This window comes from Melopsittacus undulatus, chromosome 11, assembly GCF_012275295.1.
Source record: "Melopsittacus undulatus isolate bMelUnd1 chromosome 11, bMelUnd1.mat.Z, whole genome shotgun sequence".
NCBI classification, from domain to species: domain Eukaryota; kingdom Metazoa; phylum Chordata; class Aves; order Psittaciformes; family Psittaculidae; genus Melopsittacus; species Melopsittacus undulatus.
Genome location: NC_047537.1, coordinates 12,818,243 through 12,834,047, shown reverse-complemented (window position 1 = coordinate 12,834,047; position 15,805 = coordinate 12,818,243).

Below are 15,805 nucleotides of genomic sequence, written 5' to 3'. Positions count from 1 at the left end.
CAGGGCTGGTGAACACCTAATCCCTACCCCCACTCTGTTCAGTGTTTGCTGCCAACCACACTTGACAGCTTGCTAGCTAGACAGAGGAGGGGGCAACTAAGTGCTTGCCATTACCTAAACCACACAACGAACACAAAGCTCCAGAGGGCTGGCAGAGTTTTCACTGCCTTATATCAAGTCCTCCTTTATCCAGAGCATCTGTGTGGGCATTTTGGTGATCTTCACTGATCAACTTAGCTGACCGTGTCGGGGTTAATGCTGTCACCTCCCCATGAAGCTGTGCTGCTTTGAAGATTTTCCTCATTGAAAAGAGAGAAGACACAGAGAAGAAATATTGGTGTGAAGAGGCCTTGCAAATACTGGCTAGATCGGTGGGTGAAATCAATTTCTAGGTCCTGCTGGTGCTTATCTGCTGCTAGCCATTCCCCAGAACTGTGAAGCTGAGAGCTCATCTGCTCATCTTCCAGCATGCCCTTGTCCAAACCTTATGAATATGCAGTTCCCTTCAGACTCTGTATTTCCTTTGGGTGTTTGCTACGACATTGAGGCACATCATTTTTCTCATCCCTGGTTCTCCGCCAGAGAGAAAATGCAGAAAATGATGGCTTCCTCATTAGAGTCTCAGATGAAGGAACTCATTACACATTAAAAGTCCCAGACCTAATGCTCCTGCTTTGTCTGAACCTTTTTGACTGTTCACAATATCGTCATTTATATTTATGAGATTATAGAGAGATTTACAGTGTTACAAACTTCCCAATACCTCAGATTAAAAGAAAAAACAGAGCTTTTCACTTTGAGTTTATGAACAAAACAAACAGAGCCAAATCTAGAGGATGGAGTCAAAAAGAATGAGTTACTGTGAGGCAGAGGAAAGGGGAAAACCATTAAAAGTCAACCTTAGCTGCAATTGGGGACTGTATTTCAGTAAGCCTCACACATCTGCAGTATGGGGAAGCCTTCAGGAAGCTCAGGAAGACCTGTTCTGACTGTTCAGGGAGGTCTTGCAGATACAGGGATGCCATTTGGGTTTCCCTGCATGGCACAGTACAGCTGACAGCTCCACTGATCAGACTTTGCCCACTGCTGGTTGTTGCCTCCCTTCTGCACACTCTGGTGGATGGTGGGGACCATGGTCCTCTTGTGCCCAGCAGAGCAGGTCCCACCTGGGGACCTCAGTATGTGGCTCTACCCTGGGGCCTCTTCCTCAAGAGGACTCACTTGTCCCCACACCAGTCGCAGTCATGCAATGTGGTGATTAAATGGGGTGCTGTGTGCTGGCACGGTAGAACACCCTTAGCTCGCAGTTACAGCACTCGGTTTGCTCAGAGAGGTTGATGCTATTAGTGCAAGTCAAACTGTTGGAATTAAACCCAGCTATGGAGTAATCTCTTTTGGAAGCAAGCACTTGGAAAACCCCAGGTAGTGGCTTCCAACTTAGCAGCTATTTGTACAGAGCAGCAGTGTGCATTCCTTGTAATTGGATGATGTATGAACTTCACCCTCTGCCTAATTTCCACCATAAATTCCTGGCCGCCTTCTTTACCAGGACTCTCCATGAAGGAAATCCAGAGGAGGCCATGGAGCTGTTGCGAGGGCTGGAGCAGCTCTGCTCTGGAGCCAGGCTGAGAGACCTGGGCTGGGGCAGCCTGGACAAGAGAAGGCTCCTGAAGGGGAGACCTGAGAGCAGCTCCAGTGCCTAAAGGGGCTGCAGGAAAGCTGGAGAGGGGCTGGGGACAAGGGCCTGTAGGAACAGGTCAAGGGGAATGGCTTGAACCTGCCAGAACAGGGGAGACTGAGATGAGCTCTTAGGCAGAAGCTGTTCCCTGTGAGGGTGCTGAGGCGCTGGCACAGGGTGCCCAGAGAAGCTGTGGCTGCCTCATCACTGGCAGTATTCAAGGCCAGGTTGGACACAGGGGCTTGGAGCAAGCTGCTCCAGTGGAAGGGGTCCCTGCCCATGGCAGGGGTTGGAGTTGGATGAGCTTTAGGGTCCCTTCCAACACAAACCAGGCTGGGGTTCTATGAAACTTCCCAGGCCTGTCTCATGCTGCTTTGCTTCTTCCCATGAATCTTTTGGTATTTTTTTTTTGGTCTTTGACTCAGAAATAAAAAAAAAATAAAATAAATAAGAAATCAACAGATAGGATGGATGCCACAGAGTCAGGTTTTCACAAAAGACAGGAGCTTTGTAGGTCTCAGGTCTGATTTCCTCATCAGTTCATTATCCATAAATTCTACAAACCCATCCTTTGTGACTTGGATCACAAACATCTCCTGAAATCCCAAATCTCGGAGATCAAAGTCTTGAGTGAAATCAACACGGGTCTGCCCCCTTGTCCTGGCTGTGTCAGAGTCTAACAGCCATGCCTGGGCAATACAAGGCAGGTGCAGATCTCTGTGCCTTCTAGCTAGGACTTGGGAAACAGCCATTTGAAGGGTGCTGAAGGGCTGACAGTCTCAGGAATGAAGGAGTTTCTTCAAAGATGGACTTCAGGTTGAAATTTCATCACTTGTAAAAGCTGTGTCTTGTCAGGCCTTGACTGTGTTCATCCTTTGCCTTCTGCTGGGTGCAGCAGCACACACCTCTCCTCCAGAGCTGCAGTTTGACACTACAGATACTCAGCCAGCACTCCTCAGCCTGGTCTGAATCAGTCCCTTCCTGACACTGACAATATTAGGAACATCTCCACCCATTCTCCTCCTGGCCTGGGCATTTCTGTCTCCTGCATATTTGGACCAATGTGTAAAACTAATTGCCCAGTTTCTGGGTCAAAGCCTGTGGTACTCAGCATCAGCAGTAGTTCTGGCTTTGAAAACCTGGATCCAGCTGAGAGGGAAGTGACCTTTTCAGAGCACAACGATGCTGATGGTACAGCATGGCGACTAAAAGCATTTTGCTCTCTCCACTGCTGAGCCCTCTCACAAAGGTGTCTGTGCTGACTTTGCTCCCTAGCCTGGCTAATTATTTTCCTTAGCTTGAAATAACAGCAATACGTGTAAAAGAAAGGGAAAAACCACATTTGCAATTGAAGGTATGAAAGAAAGCACAAGTGAAGTGGTGCAGAGCAGACCATGTCTGTGTGCTTTGCAAGACCCTCAGGTCTTCTGAGGTTCTTCAGCCCTTCATTGAGGAACATGTAAGAGAGCAACAAGCCTCTGTGTGACCTGGGACTATTCCTTCTTTGTTCTGTCTCCCTCCACACGTGGACAGTGTCACCTGTAGTTACACACGATCTGTGATCACACCAAACTGGTAGCTATATTTTGCTCACACTCACAGATGATTTGCAGCCACAAAAGAAGTGTTAAGACGCAAGAGCAAGAAAACTGTGTCAATGGTGTTTGGCTGTAACCCAAGCCCAGTAACACAGCAGGCGTGGGAGCTCCCTCGGATGTTTTTGCTTGACGAACTCCCACTTGAAACAGCTGATGAGTTTCAATATTTGGACAGATGGCTAGATTCCCAAATTGGATTTTAAAATATACATTGAACCTCTTCAGAAACCACAGGATCTTCTTTTGCAGGGAGTTATCTGCTTGGAAGAAGTATTCTTCCTTTTGTCTTGTTTTAATGACCACAATTGGTTGCCAATTGGTTACTCTTCCCACCACAGACTGCAGCGGACTTGTGATCATTTCCTTGCACTGCATTTCCAATAGGCTGAGTCTTTTTTCCGCAATCAAGAAGGGCTCTGCTGTTACCAGACAGCAAGCTCTAATAGGTCAATTTTCCCATAAATCAGATCCAAACTCTCCACTCGTTGCACCTGCAAAGCAAGGATGAAAATCACAGAATCACACCATGGTTGGAATGATAAGAAGAAAGTTAGAATCGCAGAATGAGAATATGATAAACCTGATCATAACCATTCAACCTTCCTCCAACTCAATGACTTTGCTGTGAAAGTACTGCTCCTGCAGTACCCTTGCTGAGCCCCTGTTCTAAACAAGCCACCCACACTAGAGAAGACCCCAACAGGGCCACAGAGTGGGTCAGATAAGAGTCAGGATCAATTTCTGTTATCGGTTAAAGCCCTCCCAGAGATTTGGATTACCCAAAATGCATAGATCAGAGTGCTAAATATGCTACACCAGAATTCATTGAAGGGGGCTGTGGCAGCATTAAACATTGCACGCGTGCCTACAGAGTCAGCACTTTGCTCTGAAACAGAGTATGATGATCACAAACCATATGTTGTAGAAAGAATCTCACCGAGGAGGAAGATTTTCACTCTGTTAGCAAAAAACCCATGCACTTTCAGTCCTCTTGCAGTGCAAACTGCCTGGAAGCTTTTCTTATTTTCTAGGAAGATATTTATTAAGCTCCTTCTTTGATCAGACAGAGGCTAGAAGACTCATCTATGGATGTGCAAATAATGCTACCAACTATTTTGTTCCAGCAAGAAGAACAGTTTGGGGTAGTGACAATTACTTATGAACAGCCACTTCTTTGAGGCTCTGGTGTTTGCTAATTGCTCCTGGAGTATTTGGATAAAAAGCATATTTACTCATGTTCTACTCAAACCCTAAATATTTGTTGCATTTCACAAATATCTCTAATATATGTCCACAGAACAATGGATCAGCAAATGAAGCAGCTGCAGAAGATGCATATCAGACACACATCTGAAACAGCCAATTATTTAGATTAATTAATAAGCAATGACTGTGCATCCATTTTGCATACCATTTGACTCTTACAATGCCAGAACTTTCAGCTGTTACTGTACCAGTCAGTCCTTATGCTCCCACCAGAGACACACTCCTTACACTGATCACAGGGAGAGCTGCTTTACAGGAACTTCCCTATTTTCCCTCCCACTGCTGCTGCTGCCTGCCAGGAGTCCTTGAGAAACCCAAACAGCATCCCCATGGACTAGCGGAGGCTCATGTTTAAAATGGTTCCGGGAAAGAAAAATCCATGTAGGTATCTAACACAGTAGGTAGGCACCTACTGGGATTTGTTCTGTAAATGCCTAGGAATCTAAAGCCAGATTCTTATCTGCATTCAAACACCTTCCTCCCACAAAATTACCAGGGATTATGTGCTTTTAAAAATCCTGCTGGGTGCTTATGTGCATCCTCATGTGCCTATCTACACTTAAAGAAGCACTCCTAGCAGCCAATTCTAAGGGATTCCAAGGGTAATCCCTGTGGAATTGCAGGTCTCCTCTCACCCTGCAATTTGGGGCAGGTTATGTGCTCCTTCTGCTACTCGTCACTTACCTATACAGCCTTTCAGAGGTTGTTATCCATGTAGGACCCTTTTCTATAGGGACCATCATTACCCAGCTGTTTTAATGTCCTTCCCCATTTTGCTGAAATGCTGCCTGAGCTGCCCAGTTGCACTGAATCATGCCTGGAGAGCTCTAATTCACATCACCAAACTGCTGTAAGTCATGGTTGACACATGAATATCCACGTGTCTGCATTCCGATTGTGCCGGCTGGAGGGGATGTGGGTGTCCCATGTGGCATTTGTTTATAATGAGTGCTGGAAATGGAGAAGCAGCACTCTACAGTTCAATGTTATTTAAATCTTTAATTTATATTCTTTACATAGTGTTCCAGCAGCAGTGAAAGTACATGGAGCGTGTTGCATTGAGCTGTGAAACATCCCTCTTGGCTTTGTTCTGCATTGCACTCTTGATGTCTTGCATTTTTGGCAATGTGACAGGGTTAGGAATGAGAAAGATGTAACACTGAAATATGCTGTCCCTGTGTGGATTAAATAAATCCCTGTGGATTTATCAGGCCCCTATATTCACGCCTCCTCTGGAGATGACCAACCATTGCACCATTCACAACTGCAACTTTCATAGGTAGCCATGGTGTTTTTGAGAAATGGAACGTACCCAGGGCTGTTCCCATCATCCACTTTGGTGTAACATAGCTTGTTTCTGTACCACTGAGCTCCACAGCAAGAGGTAGCTGAATCCAAACAACTCACTGCGAATGGTCCCTGGTCCATGCAAACCCCGAGCACTGCCTGGGAGAGACCAGGTTAGCACTGCTCAAAGCCGTGCCATGAAGTGTGCTGCTGACTGGGTGATGTGGGCAGCTGCCAAACAACACTGAGCCATTTCCTGGCTTCACTGAGCTTCTTAGTCTGGACACAGGCTCTGGTTCCCAAAGATGGGCTGCTGTCACTGGGTTATACCCATCAAGCCTATAGAGCAGGCCAGACAGCCAACAGACCCAGAGAGGGTCCTACAGGCTCCAAACTTCCTTCTGCCTCACCAAGACTCCTCATAGCAGCCTTCCAGTATCTGAAGGGGGCCTACAGGAATGCTGGTGATGGACTACTCATTAGGAACTCTAGTGACAGGACAAGGGGTAACGGGTTGAAACTTAAACAGCAGAGGTTTAGATTGGATATAAGGAAGAAATTCTTTACTGTGAGGGTGGTGAGGTACTGGAATGGGTTGCGCAGGGAGGTAGTGAATGCTCCATCCCTGGCAGTGTTCAAGGCCAGGTTGGATGAAGCCTTGGGTGATATGGTTTAGTGTGAGGTGTCCTTGCCCATGGCAGGGGGGTTGGAACTGGATGATCTTAAGGTCCTTTCCAACCCTAACTATTCTATGAGTCTATAAGACAGAGAAGGAATGCATGCCAGAGAGTTGTGGGGAGACTCATGACGCCAAAGCAGCCCTGAGCTTTGTTGTTTGTACATTCTCCTTCATCAAACGATGGGAAAAAAACCCACCAAAAATCTGCTTTAAAATGTTTAAGGAGTAAAATGCTTCCAGCAGGAGCCTCCTGCAGCTCTACCCCAGCCCAGAACACTCTGCAAAGCACAAGGGAGCAGTGAGACCAGACAAGAGCTGCTTCTGGAAGCGCACATACTCTGCCTTGACACTGCAGTGTCATTCAAGAGCAAGACACAAAGCTGTACAGGAAGGTCTCCTGGCTTCTCTCATAGGAGCTGAGGGAGGGAGGGGGACACAACCTGACAGACACCCCCAGTGAAACCGTTTGGAAAGCATGCTGACAGTGTCTTTCTGCACTGAAGTGGGGCATTAACCTCTCTGAGGCTTGCACCTGTGATGGGAAGCACAACTCTTAATACAATGAGGTGATAACTCAGTTGAGTATCCCCCTGGGGACCACTGAAAGAAGCACCTTGTCCCCTTTCCGTCTAGAAAGAGCTGGGAACCTGCCATGAAGCCTCAGAGGACTAAGCTGTCCATTGCTGTTCTAAGCCCCAGGGCAGGGTTAGTATTGTGTGACATTGCTCTGAATCCTTGGCAGGTCCTGGGGTGCTCCATGCTCTCAGCTCTCTGAAGTAGCTCCAGAGATTCACCTCTCTCTGTTTCAAGAAATTGATTATGGTCAAGGCCTTGCACAGACTGGCAGCAAAACCACCTCTTCCACTGCAGACAGATGACCTTCTGGAGGTCAAGATGGAGCCAAGCAAAGCAGAGATGCCAGGGATGCCCAGCTCCTGAATGGAGAAGGGTTATGAGCTGTAAGTCTGATTTCCCATGAATGCTGAAGTGAGTGAGAAGCCTGTTGGCTTCTCATTGAAAACTGACATCCCTTCAGGCTGTTTCTAATGTAATTATTTCCCTTCCCTCACAAGCAGGTCTCCAGAGAGCCATGAAGCTGTGGGGCTGCCCTCAGATACTGCCCCATCCTACTGAATTTGTGAGGCATGAGCCAGATTTGGCTTCTCTCATGCTCTGGAACAGACAGGCAGCCAAGAAAGCAAGAACAGTCAGCCCCAAAGCTGGATTCATTTCTGAACAACACACACAAGAACCTGGTGTCCTGTGCCTCTGGACTCACTTCAGGCAGGTTATCTCCCTTCTATCTGCATTTTCTGCTATCTCCAAGCTGTTATTATGCTGTTGGGCCCATGCTGCCCATGCTGAGTGACTACTGCAACCAGGGCAACTCACTGATGAGAGGGGCTTTCTCTGGCAGGCACTTGTACAGATTTGGGATAGCCCAAAGCTCAACCTAGCACTGTGCTCATCACTGCATCTGTGGACTACAGAGGTCTTCTAAGATGAGATGTTCTCAGAAGAACCTCTCTATGGAAATAGCCTAATCTAATGGAGGAGTTGTGCAAAATAGTATTGTATTTATGTCTCCTTGGCTTCACCTGATCTGAACAGAGGAACAAAACAGCATCCAAAGCCAGTGTGTAAATACGAGAAACATCCTCCATAGGCTGCAATTAATTAAAACAAAAAGAAGAATCCACCAGGTCTGACTTAGTGACCTGACACATGAAATACCAGCAAATGGACGCTGATAGGAGTGCAAAAGGCTTGAGATTTGGAAGAATATTTCTGTGGAGCATAAAGGCAACCATGTCCATATGGCAATAAAGAAGCATCACCTTCCCAAGAAGACACCTTTCAAGCTACAAAAAGGTTATTTTTTGAAGTTAAATCCTATAATAAATAAAATATTACTGAACACCGCATGAGTGCAGGAGGAGCTGTGGATTAGCATAGCTTGAAATGAAATGCCAGCCTATGTGTGGGTGTGGGGAGGGGGTTGTGCACAGTATGCTTGGCAGACACTTTGGTTCCTGAAAGCAGTTCTAAGAGAAAAGACATATAGGGAACCTTAAAGCCTTGCACGGGATGCTGAATTCAGGATTTATCTAATATATTTGTACGCTTTGAAGACTGAAAGCAAGATTTAGCCCTGATACCTCTTTATCTTGGAAGCACACTTCTGTGGGGTTAAGGCTTTGAGCCTGATAGACCAGAGGGTGTAGGGTGCAGGAGCAGTGCTATTGAAATCCCTTTCCTACAGTGTGATCCCTGTGTCAGCTCAGTCTTGTAGCAGAAGTACAGACATCCAGTCACTTGAGCTTCATCTTGCCCCAAAGGGGGTTACAAGGAAGCTGGAGAGGGGCTTTAGACAAGGGCCTGTAGGAACCCAAACCAGTCTGTGTTTCTACGGTTCTATGAATGTACACTAGCTGGTTGGTACTTCCACTATGGTGCTTCACAGTCACATCTTTAGTAACATCCTCTGCCATATCCCCGCCAACAACCTTAAACAGGTACTGGTGTAGCAGGGTTAATAGATAGCTCCAGAGACTTCTTCCTGCTGGGACTTCTAAGGGGCACTGCAGTGAGATAGAGAAAGGAGCTGGGGGTGCTGACTGATGGAGCTGAGCATGAGCAGCTTGTGCCCAGGCAGCCAGGAAGCCTCCAGCATCCTGGCCTGGATCAGCCTCAGTGCGGCAGCAGGGCCAGGGCAGGGATTGTGCCCCTGTGCTGGGCACTGGTGAGGCCACACCTTGAATCCTGTGTTCAATTCCGGCGTCCCTGCTACAAGAGAGACCTTGAGGTGCTGGAGTGGGGCCAGAGAAGGACAATGGAGCTGGTGCAGGCCTGGAGCACAAGAGAGATGGGGAACGGCTGAGGGACCTGGGGGGTTCAGATGGAGAAGGCTCAGGGGGGACCTGATGGCTCCCTACAAGTGCCTGAGAGGAGGATGGAGCCAGGAGGGGCTGGGCTCTGCTCCCAAGGAACAAGGGATGGGACAAGAGGAAACGGCCTCAAGCTGCACCAGGGCAGGTTTAGATGGAGCTGAGGAACAATTCCTGCCCCAGAGGGTGCTCAGGCATTGGAACAGGCTGCCCAGGGCAGGGCTGCAGGCACCGTCCTTGCAAGTGTTCACACAGTGTGGAGATGAAGCCTCAGTACCATGGGTTAGGGGTGGCCTTGGCAGTGCTGGGGTAAGGGTTGGACTGGATGAGCTGCCTCCTTGACCAGCTGGAAGAAGAAAAATGCAACCTTGCTGCTCATTTTGCAGGACCCTTTGCTCTCTCCTGCTTGTTTCCCACAGCCAAGTGGTGTGCAGTTGCCAAGTGGACTACTCATGGGATGAGTCCCAGCTGTCAGTGCACAATTGCCCAAGAGAGCTGAAAACAGCAGCTGCCTGCAAGCCAAGAAACTTCCAGCCTTTTTGTGATCTCCTTGAAGGTTTCAAGCTCTGTGCTAGCCAAGGAATGCAGGTGTTAGAGCAATTAGGAGTCCGTGTATTTTCATGAAGCCATTGAACATCCTAATTATGCTGCTCTGACAAAGCCGATATTCACCACTACATCTGTTATCCCCATTTGCAGGAGCCCTTTTGTAAAACTACACATGTATTACTCTTGGCTAGCTCCTTTGGGAAATCTGCCTGTCTCACTTCCAGCCTTATGATTGTCCAATTACTTCTATTCTTGCCTTTGCCCTATCCCATCCCATTGATTTATATCCCACTTTTAGGGTGATTTTATCCAGTCTCCTAAAATTGGAATAGGCTGTCGCTGCTAGTAGCTAGTTATCAAAGCCCAAAGGGTCTTGAAGCACAATAAGAAGGTGACCTCTGTGAGGGTAAAGAGGGAGCTTGCATCAATCCCACAGGAAACAAGGCTGGAGAAAGGCTCAAATCCCAGCTTGGAGAGCACTGATAGGGATGGCATCATGCAATAAGGTTCCTTCACGCACAAGATTCTGCAAGCACCAGACCCCACTGATAGCACAGCCAATGGGACCATGTGTCAGATCATGTGTCAAGATTGTTTGTCCCAGTGGGTCCAGCACAGACAGTTGAGGTCCCAGCAGTACTCTGCAATTGCAGGAGATCCAGGCAGGGGTGCAAAGGAGCATCAATCAGTAGTGGTGTTCACTACAGTAGTTCATTGTGTGGTGCTTTTCACTGACATCCGATCCACCGTTTTCTCCAGAAATATTAGTTCTTCAGCACATCTGGCCTGGAGCAAAACGTTCATGTTTTTTTCATTTATTTCATTCACTGATGATTTTCTTTTGCCTCCAAGCAGAGCCAGCCAGTGTGAATGCTGAATTGATATGAGTGTGAACAAGAGGCATCTCCCACACTTTTCCTCAAAGAGGTCATGTTTTCCTTGCCTGCTTTCGGTGGCTTTCCTAGATTTTCAGCTGTTGCAGTGGGTTCACTCTCAGATGAGTTTTCCTAAGTAGATGTGACAAGAGGTATCTTGGAGCTGTCCGACCACTTGAAGGTTTGAGGCTGCCAGCCATAGCATCATGGGCCACAAGTTGCTGTTCTGTGCAGACTTCAAAGGGGACTCAGTTTTCCAATAGACTAGATCTCACCTATAGGCTTTTGGGTTTGGGAGCTCTTCTGGACTCCTTCAGTTTCTCTTGTCAAATATCTTTGTAAGGGGTCAGAGAGATGGAATTACATTCTGAATGACAAACTGCACTGTCTCACTCCTATGAGTTCTGCTTCTAGATTCCCATCATGTTCTTGGCATGACTTCAGCCTTTCAGAAGTAGACTTGATATCTTCACCTGGTGCTGCTGTACTTAGGCTGTTCAGAGAATCACAGAATCATGGAATCATAAAATCAGAGAATCATAGAGTTATTGAATGGTTGGAGTTGGAAGAGACTTTAAAGCTCATCCAGTTTCATCCTCCTGCCACTAGCAGGGACACCTTGCACTAAAGCAGGTTTTTCAAAGCCCCATCCAACCTGGCTTGATTTTCAAATGAAGATTAAACAAGAAGGAGGTACAGGCAAGACAGTGAAAGAATCATTCTGCTGAACAGTTAAGACATTTCCAGACCATGGCATTGGCCTACCCAGACATTTACAAGAGCTAGAAAAATACATATTCCTTTATGCTACTTTTACCTATTGCCGAAAAGACCCAAGATGAACAGTGCAGTTCTTGATGCTGCATTGATTTATACCTTGTGGGCTCACAGAAAGTGCTTTGGGATGTATCAGTTAATTAATAGAGCATTTTGGAAAGACATCTCTTCAAAATTATGGATGCTGTACAGAGATTATAACAATATGTGGAGATCCCCAAGGCAGAATCCAATGAGCGATAGACCTGGTTTACGCATTTTTTGCAGAGGACTGGACCTCTTGTCCCCATCCCATAATGCTCTGTTAATGCAAATTCCACTTTGTACCCATATGCATTGGCTCTAAAAGAATTAGTCTGTGAAGGAGAAAGACAATTTTGTTCATGCACTGAACTCATGTCTGAATGATTTTCCTCAGGTTTCTGCCACTGGCATCAGAAGTGTTTGTCAATGCAAATCCAAGGGACAGGACTGCGTGATGGGATTTCTGAGGTACTCATTAGATGTTGTTTGTTTCTATCATCAAGATTGGATTTAATTTAGCAGTTAAGTTTCATCTCCAGCCTTACCTTAGTGACTGGGCAGGACGTGAAATCTTTCCCCAGTGCCAAGCAGTTTGCACAGTTGTTTCAGGTGGTTTATCAACATTAAGCAGAAGGAAATGGAAACAGAATCCAAATAGGACTAGGGCGGAAGAGTGAAAGACTTCTCAAACTCCACTGTAGCTCCGGCACTAATTCACTGATGGTCTTCAAGGTCAAGACTGAGGCAAGTCAAACTAGCTGAAAGAAACCCATGGTTTTAGTTCACTGTCTTCTTTAGCTCTGTGGTGAAAGAAAGGGCTCTGATATACCCAGAACCTCCTTTCTCTGCTTGGGGTGCAGAAACAGTCTCTTTGTAAACATTATTGTCTACAGTTTTCTGTCCTGTTGTGTCATTCACTATGCAGGGAATGCTTGTTCAAATTCTAAGTATACCTGATGTACCCAGGTAACTTTCTCCAAGGAGCAATGGAATTCATTGGTCATGAAAAAGAACAGATCTGGGCCTTTTTAGAACCAACCACTCAGCAAATAAAGGAGATGGGTGGGAGGTGGGAGTGAAGCTTCATCTGCACCACACCTCTTCTTCTTCTCTAGTGCTATGTGAGCAGTTCCCTCAGGAAAAGTTCAGATCTTTAGTCTGCAGCACCCATAGCTGCCAGTGTTGCCAAGTGTTTGCTTTACCCCACAGAGCCATGGACCTTTCACTCCCCAGTTGGTAGATGAAGTGAGATGTGTTACCAGGCTTTAGCAGCACTGATATTCCTCATGAAACTAATAAATAATGATGCCTGAACCTCAATGCAGTGCATAGACACCCATAGACCCTCACATGAAAGGCACAGGGGTCCAGAGAAGGATGGAAACTTCAACCAGAGGTGCATCTACATTGCAGGGCACAGTTCTTCATGTAGTCTGACCATGTTCTCTATAGATAAACTGACATGACCTTTTTACACCAGGTTATCTATACAGCTGCCAAGCTATATCAGGCTTGCACTAGAACAGGTAGATGGCTTTGAGACAGCAAAGAATGGATATTCATCCTTCCTGAAGCTTTATCATCACATGCCCTTGGGTTTTTGCCTCATTTAGGTTTGCGTGAGCTTTTTTCATAGCTTAATCCATGAATCAGACATGCAATGGAAGAAGTAAGATCTGCAAATGGGGAAATAGAACACAGGGAGGTGTCAAGGGGAGCACAGAGGTCCTAAGAAGTATCTCCCAAAGAGCAAAGGATGGGGCAGGCATGGAAAGGAAAGAAAATGAGTTATAGATAAGAATCCATCTTCCTTTCTGAAATGTTTGTCAAGGAATCTAAATCGTCCATAAAGAAAAAGCTGAGAAAATGACAAGGGCTAATGTGTGAGATGGGGAGTGAAGGGGAGAGGGAAGGGCTTGGACAAGCACCCTGCCCACAGATGGAGTGGTTGATGAGCTGATGGTGTTTGTAACATTTAGCTGCAAAATACATGGGGAGCTGGAGGAAGGCTCGTATCTCTCTGATTCCCAGCAAGGTATGAGATAACTACACTCAGAAGCTGAGAGATGCCAAGAAAACAAGAGACCAGGTTCTCAGAGGAACTGTCTGGCTCAAAGACTGCTTGGGGGCAGAAACAGCAGTCATGGATTGCAAGGGTCATAGAGGATAAACATCCCTCAAAAAGGCATCTTTCACTAGCTTTGCTTAACCATGTGGGTCAGCCCAGCAGAAGCTCACAGAGAGGCAGGGGAAGAATGAGAATGGAATTCAGGTGCCTTTGAAGTGCTCCAGTGCTCCACCAGAGAAACGTGGAGCTCCTCTATCCTCCAATGTCACATCTGCCTGGGCCAGAAAGATCTCTGCCATATGCTGGCCTTAAAGCCAAATCCCATCACTACTGTGCCCCCTTCATCAGTCTGTGGGGTCTGAGCAAGGAGGCTGGAAGTGCATGTTTTGAGAGCTCGATGGAGAAGACTGTCAAGAGTGTGTATGCTTCTGCCTTAGAGCCTTTGATCTCGTGTCCTCCAAACAAGAAACCAGCTGGCACTCCTCTCTGGGCTCATAAATAAACTGGGTCATAAATAAATTGTTCCAAATAGGTTTTACCTTGCCACTGCCAAACAGCATAGCAGTCATGTGTAGCTTGCTCATAACTGACCTCACTGCAATTGCTGTCTGGCACTGAGGTTCAGGAAAGAAAAACATGCCCCTTAGTTTCCTTATGCTTTTCATTCTGCTTTTCATAAATTCCACATTTCCAGAATGTCATTCTGGTTTATACTTTTGAGTGACTTTTCTGGGAACAGAGATTGCTGTTTCAGTCTATAAAAGATGCCAGTTTAATGAATCTCTGCAGAATATGATAGGAATGCAATTGAATTTCTTGTTTCTTTGGGTTATAGTAGTATTTTGTTATGGAGCAAGCTGGCAAAATTAACCACATTAAGTTTATATATTCAGTGTCACCAGATCTCCATTTACCTTCCTCTTTCCAAATGGAGAATTATAATGCTGTGTGGTTATTTCCCAGGTGGAAAATGCCCTTTCTGGGCATGCTCACCTGAACTTCTGGAGGGCGATGGGTTTTGGGGAAGAAAATAAACTCCTTCACCTGCACTCAGAGGGAAGGAGAAAGGATTAGATCATGAAGTGCTGCTGGCTGATGCTGCCAGGACCACTGTTATCTCTAGCAGGATAGAATTTGACACTGTGAAGAGCTGGCCTGCAGTAACGAGATGGGATTTCTGACAGGACATAGAACAGCTCAGTTTTTGAACAATATAATCTCCACTGTTAGGGATAGCTATAAAAGGAATTGTCATGGAAGGAGAGGGGCTGTGCTCTGCTACCAGCACACTTATCTCTGGTCATCTTGGAGACAATTAAACATTGCAGGACAGAATGGAGAAGGAGATCATGGGAGGAGCAAGGATCATAGACTTACAAAATCCTGGACTGGTTTGTGTTGGAAGGAACCTCAAAGCTCACCCAGCTCCAACCCCTGCCATGAGCAGGGACACCTTCCATGGTCAGAGACCCCTCCCACTGGAGCAGCTGCTCCAAGCACCTGTGTCCAACCTGGCCTTGAACACTGCCAGGGATGGGGCAGCCACAGCTTCTCTGGGCACCCTGTGCCAGTGCCTCAGCACCCTCACAGGGAAGAGCTTCTGCCTAAGAGCTCAGCTCAGTCTCCCCTGTTCTGGCAGGTTCAAGCCATTCCCCTTGGCCTGTCCCTACAGGCCCTTGTCCAAAGCCCCTCTCCAGCTTTCCTGCAGCCCCTTTAGGCACTGGAGCTGCTCTCAGGTCTCCCCTTCAGGAGCCTTCTCTTGTCCAGGCTGCCCCAGCCCAGCTCTCTCAGCCTGGCTCCAGAGCAGAGCTGCTCCAGCCCTCGCAGCACCTCCATGGCCTCCTCTGGCCTTGCTCCAACAGCTCCAGGTCCCTCTTGTGCTGCTGCCCCAGAGCTGGATCAGGGCTGCAGGGGGTTCTCCCCAGAGCACAGCAGAGGGGCAGGATCCCCTCCCTGAGCTGCTGCTCACGCTCTGGGGGTGCATGATGACTGGGGTGAATGATATTGGCAAAGAAGATTTACACGGTGCCAGAAAGCAGAACAGACTGGATGTGGGCACACCAGCAGAGACTGGGAGTGAGGCACCTCAGGTGGGACAGGCTCTAGGATTATTCTC